At 45.3% G+C, this 14284-nt stretch overlaps 2 protein-coding genes across 2 annotated transcripts in view; one reads left to right on the forward strand and one right to left on the reverse strand.

The window, feature by feature from the left end:
• LOC127060951 (5E5 antigen-like) overlaps positions 1–14284 on the forward strand; it is an 808761-nt gene that overhangs the window by 485033 nt on the left and 309444 nt on the right. The gene's annotated exons all lie outside the window — the stretch shown is intronic.
• The window catches only part of LOC127060952 (uncharacterized), a 677448-nt gene that overhangs the window by 460616 nt on the left and 202548 nt on the right, over positions 1–14284 (reverse strand). The gene's annotated exons all lie outside the window — the stretch shown is intronic.

Below are 14284 nucleotides of genomic sequence, written 5' to 3' on the forward strand. Positions count from 1 at the left end.
TCGGCACTAGTTGAACCCCGATCCGACCTCTACCGCATCGGATCCCCTCCGTTCACAAATGCCATCTCCGTCGGGGCTGGTTTTATACAGTTTTTTTCCGCCTGAGGCAGAGGTTCCTCTATTCTTTTCGTTGCTTCGCGTATTCATGCAGTCTCCTTTCTCTGTGCAGGGCTGGACAATGCCATTTCTGGGAAGCGATGAATGCTGATGTTGAGTTACTAGTTACTATAGATAATTATGGAGTAGTCATCAATTTTGGGTGTTTCCTGGATAGTCCCAGGAAAGGGCCCATCTCCGCACGGGGCTATGTCCTTTCACTTGCTAATTAGGTCTTCTTCCCTTGCTGCCATCTGGGGTTTCACAATTTTGTGTGGCAATCTTTCCCCTGACTGTCCATGGTTTTAGGCTTTAAAGATTTTCGGGTCCAGGTACAATTTATCCACAACTTATTTCATGTATATTTTATATAAGCACGAATTATTTCATACCACACATTACAATCCCTCCCCTTCTATATAAACACATTCATTCGTGCTCCTTTCTACAATTTTTATGTTTTTCTACTATTTGTAAGTTTTTGCTAAATCCATCTAACTACTCCTAACTTCTAAAACTTGTTTGTTTGGTGTTTCTTAGGAGGAGAAAAGGGACCCTCTTAGTCTTCCTCAGATTCTTTATTTCTATCCCATTCTCCTTGTGGTACTTCTTGATATATTCTATAAACAACTCCATTATCTTCTCTTTGTTCTTCAAATTTAGCCAAGGCTTCTGCTGCTTTACTCTCTACTTCTCCTTCTCCTAGTTTCATTATTTTGGATACTTTATAATTTAGCTTCTCGGGAGCACGCTCAGGGTCTACAGGCATGGCTGCTACCTGCATGCCCTGTACCACTGAGTGTATCAGTCTAATGAAACATGGTATTAAGCAGGGTAGAAATATAACCCCAGCTACTGAACACAATATGAAGAACACTATCTTCTTCCACCAAGCTCCCTCAAATAATTGATCCCACCAGGATGCCTGGAGGATAGAATTCCATTTCTGGACTGGGACATGTGCCACCTTCTTAATTTCTGCTGCAAGACCCCTGATAGTCTCCCCGTAATCATCAATTTCTATACTACCTTCTGATTCATTAAACTTTCCGCAGACTCCCTCTTCTTCAGCTAACAAGTAGTCCAATGCTATTTGATTTTGATACACAAAAGCCCGCATTTGAGAATGCTGTCTGCTCAATAGTTCAAGGGTCTCTGAGGTATGATTTGATACTATCTCAACTACTGCTTGCAGCCTTATTAACCTGTTTAATAGATAAATTGGGGTTCTATATCCCCAGCTTCCATCCTGGGCCCATGTAGCAGGGCCATAATATTCTATTATCCTCTCAGCAGGCCACTCCTCTTCTCCCCATGTCTGGCTGACGCCTACAATAGGGAATTTCTTCTTTAGGGCTCTCTTTTTCCTATTCAAAGTCTCATACAAAGGGGCCCCCAATAAGCTACTTTTGGATCTGGGCAGTATAAAGAAACCAGGTAAAATCATCCCTAATGTACAGGATTCTTTCCTTTTTCGGGGGAGTTTGCTATATGCCCTTTTCTCACAAATCAAATATATCCCATTAGGGGCTTTCCATTTAATTTTTGTATTTTTGAGTTCTTTCCAGTAACTCCTCAGTTCTTGCAGGGATTGGTAAGGGTTAACTCCAGAGCCTTTGATCCAACAAAGTCCAATTTTATCATTCCATTCACAATTGGTTCCCTTCTCATGACTCCAATATCCAGCAGGAGGTTCTGGTTGCCAGACCCTGCTTTTGCTGCTAGAATTTACTGCTAGAGTGGATATACATGGGGTATATCCCACTACCTCTGTATATTCATTTCCTTCTCTACTAATGCAGATTGTTCCAATTACTCTTTGGTCTAACACCCATCCCTCAGGTCTCCGTATCATTCTGGAGACTTGAGTATTATCCCATTTTAAAAGCTGCTCTGGGGTTAAACTCTCACCTTTCCAAGGCCATTTCTCGGCTGATTTAAGCCCCCCGCAAATCCAACAGTTAGTCAATCCTGGTTCAGTAGCAATCTCCTGAATTAAATCTATAAATAGGTTTCTGTTTGGAGCAGGTAATCCCCAAGTGGTATACCGCTTTTCTATTTGGTCATATTGCACACTCAGGGTCTTTAATCTTTCTTGTTCCACCCTCCTTTTTCTCATTTCTGATTCCTGTATTTTTAATTCTTGGGCTACCGGTTTCATTTTACTTTCTGGATCTACTCCTTCTCTGTTCCTTGAAAAACAGAAAGTTTTATCGTATTGTAAACAGGCCCGATCATTGCTTTCCTCAAGAAGATCCAGAATAACAGGTTCATTACTGAGGGTGAGCCTATTCTCATATTTAAAATTTTTCCTGACCCGGTAAGTTTTTCCGTCCATTACACACATTTCCAACGGAGTGTTGTCATAACACAGTTGGTTAATTTGAAAATATGCTACAAAGATTGATTTCATGTTTCCCCCGATCCACCCTGTGCGATTTACATTGATCGCAAGTAGGACTCGCCCCGCGTCCCTCTTATACATTCTACGTCTGGGTGTTTCTGACTGCCCGTCCTTAGATCTCGCTTTTAGGTTAAAACACACTGTTTTTCCATCCAATTCACATATTTGAAGCAACAAGCTGTCGGGGGGAGGCTTGTCCTCCCCCTTTCGCCCGGCAAGCAACCAGCACACTGCTCGCAGCAGAGGCACTCTCGGGTCTTACCCGAGACAGTGCCTAGGGATACAGCCCCACGCTATTGTGAAGGCAGCTCCCTGCATCGGACGGGGCTCGCAGCAACAGCCAACAGAAAAAAAGAGAGCTGAGTCCAGCCGAGGGTATAATCAGGCTTTACTGGCTCTAACAAATTTTCCCGGTTGGAGCCCCGACCCCAGAAATGCAGCAGCTTTTAAGGGGGCAGAGGAAACAGGGGAGGAAACCACCTCTGGACGAATGGGAAACCAGAGGGGAGTGGGATGCAGGGGATTGACATTAGGGACAGACCAACGGGAATACATCGAGGGAGGGGTCCTGGTCCCTGATCCAATCACTCGACGCTCCAGCTAGAAGTTTCTAGAGGGAAGGGAGGGAGTGCCAAGTGACAGACAGGGCACCAGGGAGGGATCAAAGAAAGGATTTATAAGGCTGGGGGGGGGGGGAGCAGGGATGACAGGCAGTGGGGAGGAGGGCAGAATGAACCAGGCTTGAACCATTGCAACTAAGGGGGGGAAACAGAACAATCCAACATACAAACTGAGAGGGGAACAGAACAACCTAACACAACACAACACATATTCTATACTGAGTGCCGTTTAAGGTACAGCACCCGCTTTCCCCATCACCGTGGCAGTCTTCAGAGACTGGGTATGCTGAAATTCCCGTTTCTCCTTGTCCCTCCAGGACAACCTGCAAGCATTGCCCGCACTCCTTAACAGGGCTCTGCCCTTCCGTACGGAGCGGGTTTTCAGGGTGCAGACTAGCTGTCCTGCACACAACTAGGCTCAGGCCCATCAGGATTCCCCATAGTTGTACTCCTCTGCCCTTGCCTACGCCCACTGGGTTGCCACCAGCGGCGAGGTAAGCCATCTTCCCGGCAGCAAGAGTAGTCTTCCGGGGATCCATACCGAGCCGCATACCGCCTCTTAAAGGTGCCCCACCTTGATAGCTTGACCACATCTGCCCTGCAAGGTACCTTATTCAACCTTCAGCACTCGACTGCTATGATTTGAGCCTTTGAGTCCAATTTTCCCCTTATCCCATTTTTATACAAGAGGTACAACTCCAGGGAGTCCAGTTCTATTATACCCAAATTAGTAGCGAGTGCTAAGATACAGCTAGTCAGGTTTTGTTCGTCCTCAAGACACCTTGTGTACAAAGCCTTAGGTCTATACCCCCTCTTACAATGCGTGACCCAAACCTCGTGACAATATTCACATTTAAAATGAACAAACGGATAACATTTGCAACCAGTCACTGTACAACTTATCTGATTCCTCTTGGTCATTTACTTGGTCTGCTGCAATTTTATCTTTAGGTCTCCAGGGGGAGAGGTAACTTTCCACTCAGGTGTCTCTTCCCGGTGTTCGACCTTTTTTACTCGAGATGCGTGTGTCCAGCCTTTCTCCGCTGTTCGAATAGCTGTGTCTGTAGTCAAAAGGACAAGAAAAGGGACTTCCCAGTGAGGGGAGAGGGGGACCTCCCTCCAAGATTTTATAAGTACTTTATCTCCTGGTTGTATTTTGTGTATAACGAACCCCAAAGGGGTGCTCTGTGTCACTATCCCCTGCTTTCGCAATTCTTGTAGATTTTTATTTCTTGCTATTAGGTAGGGTTGTATTTGACCATCCTCTAACCTAGGGTGTCCTACTGGCATCCCATGTTCATAAGGCATTCCATATAGCATCTCGAAAGGTGACAGCCCTGTCTCAGAGCGAGGCATGGTCCTGATGTTTACTAAAGCTAGGGGGAGGCATTTTAGCCAGGACATCCTAGTTTCTAAATTAGCTTTGATAATTGGGCTTTTAACGTCTGGTTCATTCTTTCAACCTGTCCTGAGCTTTGAGGATGCCATGGGGTGTGGTATTCCCACCAGATACCTAAGGCCTCTGCTAGTTGCTTAATGATCTTTGAGGTGAAGTGTGTCCCGTGATCTGAATCTATGTAATTTACTACTCCATATCACGGTACAATTTCTTCTCGTAGGACTTTTGACACTGTCTGAGCTGTAGCCCTAGAGCTCGGGAAGGCCTCTACCCAATGGGTCAATTTATCGACTATTACCAGTAGAAATTTACACCTCCCAACTTTGGGCAGTTCAGTAAAATCTGCCTGAATCCTTTCAAAGGGCCGGTACGCTATTGGGCGAGTTCCCAATACTGCCTGTTGTGCCCTGGCCCGATTAACTTCCTGGCAGATCATGCATCCTTGCACCTCCTGTTTAGCCAATTCATAGACCCCTTTACACCCGAAGAATCTCAGAAATTGTTCTGCAAGGGCCTGGGCCCCCCAATGTGTCTGTTGGTGTAACCTCCTCAAGATTTTCCTGGTATAGCCCTTAGACAGCAGTTCCCTCCTGTCTGGAAATCTCCACTTACCTTCTTCTAATTTTCCCCCTATTTTCTCATATTCTTCAATTTCTTTCTGGGAAGGATATGGGGGATATTCTTGGGCCTCACTTTCCTCGACCTCCGGGGTACTTATCTTCAGTAAAGCTGCGTTCTTAGCTTCCTTATCTGACAAATTGTTTCCTCGAGTCTGAAACTGTATTCCTGCTTGATGTCCTTTCATGTGTACGATCGAAATTGCTTCTGGCTCCCTGACAGCTTGTAAGATCTCTTTTATTATTTCCCCATGTACCAGTGTCCTAGGGTGACATTATGATGCTTGTATCCCCATTCATGTGTGCTGTTTATACCGTATATTATGTTCTGTGCCTTCAAGACTGGCTCTGAAGAGTGAATGTTTTGTTTTGGTTTTGCTATCAGCTGCTCCCCCACGGCTGGCGGGACACAGAGAGGGGGCAGTACATAGTGCTGCTTTTGCTTTTTGCCTGGCTTTTCGCTTTGCTCTTGCTCTTGCTTCTGCTTTGCTTCTGCTTTGCTTCTGCTTGCTCTTGCTTTTTTGCTTCTGCTCATTAGTTAGTTTAGCTAAGCAGTCCAAATTTTTTCCTGGACTGTTTCTCCTTTCCCTTTTTTGGACCTACTCGAACCTGCTCCAGACTGGGACCTGGGAAACACTGAGAGTTTGCACCCTGTGGCCTGCAACAGCTGCCCCAGCGCTGGAGGGACTGATACCAGAGCGACCACCCCCAGGAGAGACTTTCTGAGTTTGTCATCTTTTTCAGAGCGGTGAAAGAGTGGTGTCATCTGGTATTGTTCATTTTGTGTACTGGGGGGTGCTGTGCCTGTTGAATAAACAGGTTCTTTCCACGTCTCTCCGAGGAATCCTTCCCGAACCAGTTGGGGGGAGGGGCCATGTGGGTTTGCTTTCTGGAGGGACCCCCTTTGGGAGGTTTTCTCCCAAATTTGCCCTAAACCAAGACAACCAGCCCTCATCCTCGAGTATTAATTAGCCTTCCTTCCTCCCAAATTTTTCCAAAAGTGTGAACTACCCCAAATGCATATTTTGAATCCATGAAAATTGTTCCTTTCTTTCCTTTTAATCTCCTTAGGGCTCGCAATACTGCGTATAGTTCACATGCTTGTGCTGACTATCCAGCACTCAGAGGTCCTGATTCTATTACTTCTCCTGACTTACCATTGACAATCGCATATCCCGACTTTCTTTTTTCTTCTATAACTCTTTCTCCACAAACCATTTCTTTCCATCTTGTAATTCCTCCTTCTCTTAATCCAGTCTTATCTTGGTCTGTAGTTCCACCACTTTGGCACAATCATGAATGGGTTCTCCTGAGGTTTCTCCAAACAGAAATTGAGCTGGATTTTATGCAGTAGTTGTTTGTAATTCTAAATCATGCAAATGGATTAATATGGCTTCATACTTCAATAGCCTAGCATCTGTAAGCCATTTGTCTGCCTTTTCTTGTAGTATACTTCTTACGTTATGAGGAGTATAAACTACCAACGCGGTCCCAAAGGTTACTTTCTTGGCTTCCTCCAATAATAATGCCACTGCCACAGTTGCTTGTAAGCAAGTGGGCCACCCCCTGCTTACAGCATCCAGAAGCTTTGATACGTACCCTACTGGTTTCTTGGCCCCTGCCCAATCCTGTGTTAATACTCCATGAGCAGTATGACTACTAACATCCATGAATAACTGAAATGGCCTTTTTACATCGGGGAGGCTCAATACTGGAACTGCCATAAGTGTTTCCTTCAGCTCTTTAAATCCTTCCTCATCTTGTTCTGTCCACTTTAGCCTATCAGTGGTGAGTTTCTCATACAGAAATTTTACTTTTTCACTATATCCCTCAATCTACTGTCTGCAATAACCTAGAAGTCCCAGTAGCTGTCTTATCTCCCTTTTTGTCTATGGGGAAGGTAGAGCAATGATCCCTGCCACCCTTTCAGGATCCAACTTCTTCTTTCCTTTTGTTAGCCAATGTACCAGATATTTGACTTCGGGCTCAGTAAATTGTAGCTTTGATTTTGAAACCTTTAATCCTTTATCCCCTAATAAATTTAATAATGCTATGGTGCTTGCCCTTTCATCTTCCTCTCTTGGCCAGCAACCAATAAGTCATCTACATATTGCAATATTTTGTCCCTTCTACCGGCACAAATTGACTTAGTAATTGTTCAAGTGCCTGACCAAACAGGTTTGGTGAGTCTACAAACCGCTGAGGCAAAGATGTCCATCTGAACTGCTGCTTTCTGTTGGTCTCTGGGTCTTCCCATTGGAAGGCAAAATAGTCCCTGCTATCTTTAGCTAAGGGGCAGGTCCAAAAAGCATCTTTCAGGTCTATCACACTATACCAGGTATCCTCAGGAGAAACATTATTTAACAGGGTGTAAGGATTTGAGACCATAGGGAATAGTGTTTTAGTCCTCCTGTTCATGGCTCTCAGATCTTGTACTAGCCTGTAACTACCATCCGTCTTTCATACTGCCAAGATTGGGGTATTATGCCTAGACAGGCAAGGCTCCAGAGTCCCCTTTCTTATCAGTTCTTCTACTGCAGGTTTCAAACCCCTCCTCCCTTCCATAGGAATGGGGTATTGCTTAACCCTAATTGGATCCTCTGGTCTCTCAATTTCGATATGGATCGGCTCTATTTCTAGCCTTCCAGCTTCCCCTTGGGTATGCCAGACTTTTGGATCTATTTCATCCTTGTCCTCTGTGGTTAATCAATATAGACTTACCCTGAGCTGGGATTCTTGCACAATCAGGCTTATTCCCAGGGCTACCATCAAGTCTTTCCCCAGCAGATTATAGTCTGCTTCTTCGACCAGCAGCATATCCCCTAAGCAAAACCTAGTTTCTGATTCTATTTCTACGTCTTTAATAACCGGAACTTTAAAGGGTTCCCATTTTGCCCTGATTACCACCATGGTGTCTTTGCTTTTAGTGCATCCTGGTGGCAATCGCTGTACAGTACTTCGCTCAGCTCCGGAATCCACTAAGAATATTAATTCCTGGTTTTGGGGTCCTACCTTCAGCTTTATCAAGGGCTCTTTAGATGTTCTGGACCCTAAATTAAAAAGCCCTTGACACCTCTAATCCTCCTGGAAGATTTTCTCATCTTTCATCCTCTTCTTACATTCCCTCTTAAAGTGACCTCTCTGTTTACAGTAAAAGCAGTCTGGGATATTCCTCTGGTTGTTTGAGTACTTATTTTGGGAGGGGTTCTGCTTCTTCTGAGGTTGATGGTTCTGCGCTGGCTTTAGAGGGTCTCGGACCGGTTCCTGCTTCTGTGCTTTTCTCACTGCTGCTACCAACACCTTTACTTGTACTTTCTGCTTTTCTTCATCCCTTCTCATATAAACCCTCTGCGTTTCTCTAAGTAAATCCTGTAATCCTTTCTCCTGACAACCTTCTATTTTCTCCAGTTTCCTCTGTATGTCTTCCCATGACTTTGTGGCAAATTGCGTTTTTAACAGGACCTCCCCGACTGGGTAATCAGGGTTCGTTCCCAAGTACATGCGAAGACTTTTTCTCGGCCTCTCTAACCACTCGGTGGGTGTTTCATCCTTCCCCTGGCATTCCCCGAGTACTTTGCTCATATTCTGCCCCTTTGGTACTGCCTCCCATATGACTTGTATTACCATATTTCTTAGCTCTATCATTTTCTGCCTGCCTTCCTCCATCTGGGAATTCCATGACGGTCTCTGATCAGGCCATCTCTGGTCACCTCGCCCTCCCTGGGAGTTCCTGTGTTCCCAATCTCAAATCACAGCTTGCCTTATCATTTCCTGCTCCTCGTTATTGAACAGTGACCTTAGTATAGCATTTATATCATTGTACATGTAGATGCTAGTCCCTAGGAATTCATCTAGTCTTTCTGCTACCCCCAACAGATCATCCATCAGCCTTCCCATCTCTTTCTTAAAAGCTCTTACATCCCCAGTATTAATCGGCACGTTTACGAATCCTATAACTCCTGGAGCAGTTGGTATTTCTCTTAAAGGAAGGAGATTATGCTTATCTTCCTCATCCTCACTATTGTCGTTATTCACCTTCCTCGTTTTACGCCATGTCCTTCTGGCTGGGGGAGAACTGGTTTCCCTGGTAGGGAGGGTTTGCTTCTCTGCCGTCTGTGGTGGGGATGGGGGCTGGGAATAATCCTGTGGGTACTGTGACGTTGAAGCCTGCTCTTGTAAGAGCAGGGCTTCTGGAGGTGGTACGGGCAATGGGGGTGCCTGGGCTTGTAAGGGTTGGTGCGGAGGTCCCATGGGTACAGGCAAAGGGACCTGAGCTTGCATGGGTTGGAGTGGGGGACTTAGATAAGGAGGCGGGAGGTTATCTAAAGGTTCCCATGCCTTGCTCTGGTCCGCAGCACCTTTGCGAGTTCTGATCAGGAATGACCCTGTGCTAGCACTTCCCCATAATCCAGAATAGTCCATTTCCTCTCTTACCTGTGGATATTTACCAGCCACATGATCGTATAAAGCTTGGCAAGTCTATCTTTCGAAGGTGCCAAACACAGGCCTGGCCAAATGTCTTCTAATTTCCTTATATCCCCATATTTCTATGCAATAGTGAATCATTTTCTCCTTAGACTTCCCCCTCCTTTCAAAACAATCTTCCCAATGCTCTAACATCCACCCCAACGGGCTATCCCTTGGAATTGCGGGTAAAGCTTTTCTTCATGCCTTTACAGGCTTCTCCTGGGTTTTCCCCTGAGCCTTATTTTTCTTCTGCCCCATCCTTCTTAGAAAAACGACTTTCCTAGTGTTTCCTTACTGTAACTCTGTGCTGGGATCCCAAACAGAATCCTATGTCCTTAACCGGTACTGTATTTATACCTAGTATTTGTTCAGTATTACCAGCCTACTAGCCTCACAGTGAACCAATCTGTGAGTTTTTCGTCTGGTAATGAGCTCTCTTTTCCTTCCCTTCCTGGGCTTACCTGAGTCCTGGATCAAAATGCTTTACCAGTTCTCAAATGCCTGAGAACATCCCTTCCCTTTTTGATCCTCCCCATGATCGAACCCCTGAAATTCCCGAGTTTCAGGCTTTATGCGTGAAATGAGTCTTTTACCACGTTGCGTCCGCTTCCCCCTCAACCGACCGCTTGCCTCGTGGGAGAGTGGAATTGCGATCTTGGGGTCCACACTTGCTTGGTGATAATATCATGTCTCACACATGCACTCGATCACACCTCACTCAGCCACGTGATACTTATGCTTCCTTTTCCCGCGTGGGCTCTGCATGCATGTAGAATTTTAAGAGTGAAAAAGCTATGCCACAGCTTCGGAGATCCTTTCCCTGGATTTGTCTGAATTACCTGAGAGCTCTGGGCCCATTTTTTATCCCCTCTTTGATTGTGGCTCTAGCTTTTTGGTTTGAGATCTGATTGGTTCCAAGTGGTTTCCCAATCCCGTCAGGCTAATGAAATCAGCGGGGTGCCTCTTGACCGGAAAGGGGGTCCCTGGACCCCTAAATAAGATCACATCGGGGTCACCAGAATTGTTATAGGTAATGAATGAAAAAGCCAAATTAATAATAATAATGATAAGTTTTATTTTCACGACCGAAATACGGTCTGTGATAACCACAATCAAAGGGACAGTGTTGAGCCTGGGATCGGCACTGGGTGAACCCTGATCCGACCTCTATCACATTGGATCCCCTCCGTGCTGTCAATTTGTTCATTAATACTTCTGAATCTCTATAATGCATTGTAACCAAAAATAAAGGTTCTTCAGGCTTGTATGCAGGTGGAGTTGACAGCTGTATGCCGCATAGCTTCCCCTCCCCCGCCCAGCTCGGAGCCGGGCAGGGGAGGATTGCTCTCTTCCAGGAACCCAGAACCCAAGAGACTTTCCCCTGGGAGTTCACAACTTTTAACCCCCTGTGTTCTCAGAGGCGTATCCATGTCCTCAGTGGCCAAACCAGGTGCTAATATTCAAATCTGAGCACCTATTGGTTTGACCACAGCATCTCAAAAAACTCACTTCTCAAACCAGGACAGTCACCCATGACCCTGGACTGTTGTAACATCTTGGATACAATAAACTGCATGTTGAAGAGCTGCCTGAAGTCCTGCATCTCTGGTCTCAGGCTCTTACACCTCCCCCTGGGCGAAGCATCTCACAATTTTATCAGTCATGCAGTGAGACTCGATGGCCCATTAATGGACAGTATTTTCCAGAGGGAGGATTGGTTGTGGAAGAGATAAAGAAAACTACCCCACCTGGTTTTAACAGGTGGCCCAATTAACGGAAGATAACTGCCCCATATCTAACAGATGGCAATAGAATACACACCCCCAGCCACATCTTGCATTTCCAACCTAAGACAGATGCCCTGGGCAAAAGGGCGGAGATATCCTCTGGTAGTTGTGTGCCAGCTGGCAGGGTGGCCAGAGGCATTTCTAGTTGCTTCAGGAACTATTTTATCAGTTATCAAATGATTTCTGAGTATGAGATTGTGAAGGCAGTGGACTTGGACGGGGGAACTAATTTTACAGGGGATTATGTAAATCCTTTAAGGGATTATGGCTGCTTTGAGAATTCAGTGGGACCTCCATACCCCCTCGCACCCTGAGAATTCAGGTCAAGTAGAAAGGATGAATGGAGGAATAAAGAAACACCCTCTGAAGCTAGTGACGGAAACTTAAGATGCCATGTGTATGGCTTTTGCCATTAGCTTTGGCAAGAATAAGAGCCAAATCCGAGGGAATATTCAATTATTCCCCTTCGAACTGTTTGGGATTCTTACCCTGGTAATTTTCAATGTGGTGGGGAAGTGAAGATGTATATTTAAACCAGCATGTGGCCAATATACTGTGTCTTGTGAAATCTCTGACAGGAAGCCCAGTTAGCACAGATGCTGCCTTTGGACTTTGTTGTTCATAACATCCAGCCAGGACTGCAGGAACAGCAGTTAGGACAGTTGAACACAGGTGGACCCATCATGCTCAGGTCAAGGTCTCTAAAGCCCCAGAGATCTGGACTTCTCAACTAGAAGATAAGACCTCAGCTATCAGTAGCCATAGACGAAGACCTCTAGTGATTAATGGACTAATACGAACTGTCATTTGTGGGATTCACATTCTCTGAACCTGAGAGAAGCAGTGAGAGAAGCAGAGGAAAGAATGATCAAAACAATTCTTATCTCATTCACTGCTCCTGTGTTGTGCCAAAGTAGAATGAAATATGGAGATTGTTTACCCAAAGTGATGGTGTTTTGTTTCCTTGGCCTATCAGGGCCAAGTGCATATTGAGACTGTCAGTCAGCAGACTGTCACAAGATTCAGTGGAGTTGAGTGCTTGTGCAGTTTCAGTTTAGATGTAGTGTAATATAGTGTAATATAGTATAGAACAATATAGTATAATAAAGTAATTAATTAGCCTTCTGATATCAATGGAGTCAGATGCATCATTCTTCCCAGATGAGGGGTCACTGCTTTTACAATAGGCATTATCTACTTTATTCTCTGTATTTACTTGCCACACCTTGTACAAGGACTAGGTGTAGAAAAGTCAGGAAGGGCTGTTTAAAATGTTCCAGATTGTTAAAAAGGGTTAAATTAATAATAACTAGGCTTTGTAAATACAAACTGATAAATAAAAAGAGGAGGGATTGAGAGGGAAGATGTGGGCTAATGCCTTTACAAACAATTTGATGGATGTTGATGTCTTTGAAATGGGTCTTAATGTTTCTACTGACTTTGGGCAGCAGGTTTGTAACCGGGCTGTCCTGGGGTGACTTTATGATACTTGTATCCCCATTTGTCGATTTAGCCCATAAGTAAGTTTTGTACCTTTAAGACTGCTTCTAAATGCAAAGGGAGGGAAGAGAAGAAGCGTGGAGTTTGTTTTCAGAAACTGTACTCACTTCTCCACATTCCTGCTCCTGGGCTGTGTTGTCTGTGGATGGACAGACAGCGGGATAGAGCTGTCCTTTGCTTTTAGTTAGTTTTAGCTAGCTGAGGCAGAGAAGTTCCCTGGAATGTGGGTTTTTTTCTTTTTCTTGGAACTGTTTAAACCTGCTCTGGACTAACACCCAGAAGAGCACCGGCAGCTCGCACCTGTGGCCCACCGGGCTGGGCCTGGGCCGTGGCATTTCCAGCACCAGAGGGACTGATAAGAGACTGAGCGAACCGAACTAGAGGCCGTGAAAAGGACTTTCTGAATTTGTCATCTCTTCAGAGCAACAAGAGGTTTTATTGTTTAATATTGTTCATTTTTTGTGCTGGTGAATGCTTTGCCTGTTAAATAAACAGTTTTTTTCACTTTTCTCCAAGAAAATATTTTCCTGAACCAGTTGGGGGAGGGGCCGCTTGAATCTGCTTTCTAGAGGAACCCCTTCATAGGTTTTCTCCCAAATTTGCCCTAAACCAGGACACGGGCCCAGACAGTTTGTCTCCTGAAATAGACAAGGGTCTGCACAAGCCTGAACCTCTGGACTTTGGGTGGAAAAGACAGGTTCAAGGGGGGGATAGGTGGTAGGTCGTTCAGGAAGTCTGTACCTTCCCAGTACCTCAGCCAATGGGGAAAGGAAGAGGGCAGCATGCAGTCGGGAGTTTAGGATAAAAGGGAGGCTGCGCCCGCTGAAACCTTGGGAGAGAAAACTTCGCGGGTGTGTGCCCCACTAGACTCTCTCCCTTTACTCTGGCGTTTGTGGATTTTCCTGGCAGCAAGATGGTCAGATTATATTTTCAAGGGTTTTTGCTTGGAGGGATTTTAAAAAGTAACTGTTTAGAACAGAAAGTGACATGTATTTCTTAACGTCTTTTCCCGAGCACTTCAGACGTGAACTTGACTCAAGGTGACTGCCAAGCTAGGAGCCATAAGGCTCACCCATTCCTCAAACGAAAAGCCCGTCAGCAAGAAAAAACGCAAGTCACCATGACAGAAAGGGGAACCGGCACTTTTCTCAACAGCGCCTAGACGTGCTGCGGTTTCAGTATGCAAAGTCAACGCAGCTACACCATTTCAGAGCGTTTCCTCTCCTTCCCACGGGCACGGCTGCAGGCAGGGAGGTTCTAAATGAGATCGAGGAACAAAATAAAACAACTATTTATAGATTTATTTTTAAGGGTTCCTTTTAGATATTAAGGGCCTTCCTCTCGGTCCCCTCTCACAGCCCCCAGGTGGAGTGCAGGCCTTCCCTCTGCGAGCC

This window comes from Serinus canaria, chromosome W, assembly GCF_022539315.1.
Source record: "Serinus canaria isolate serCan28SL12 chromosome W, serCan2020, whole genome shotgun sequence".
Taxonomy (NCBI): Eukaryota; Metazoa; Chordata; class Aves; order Passeriformes; family Fringillidae; genus Serinus; species Serinus canaria.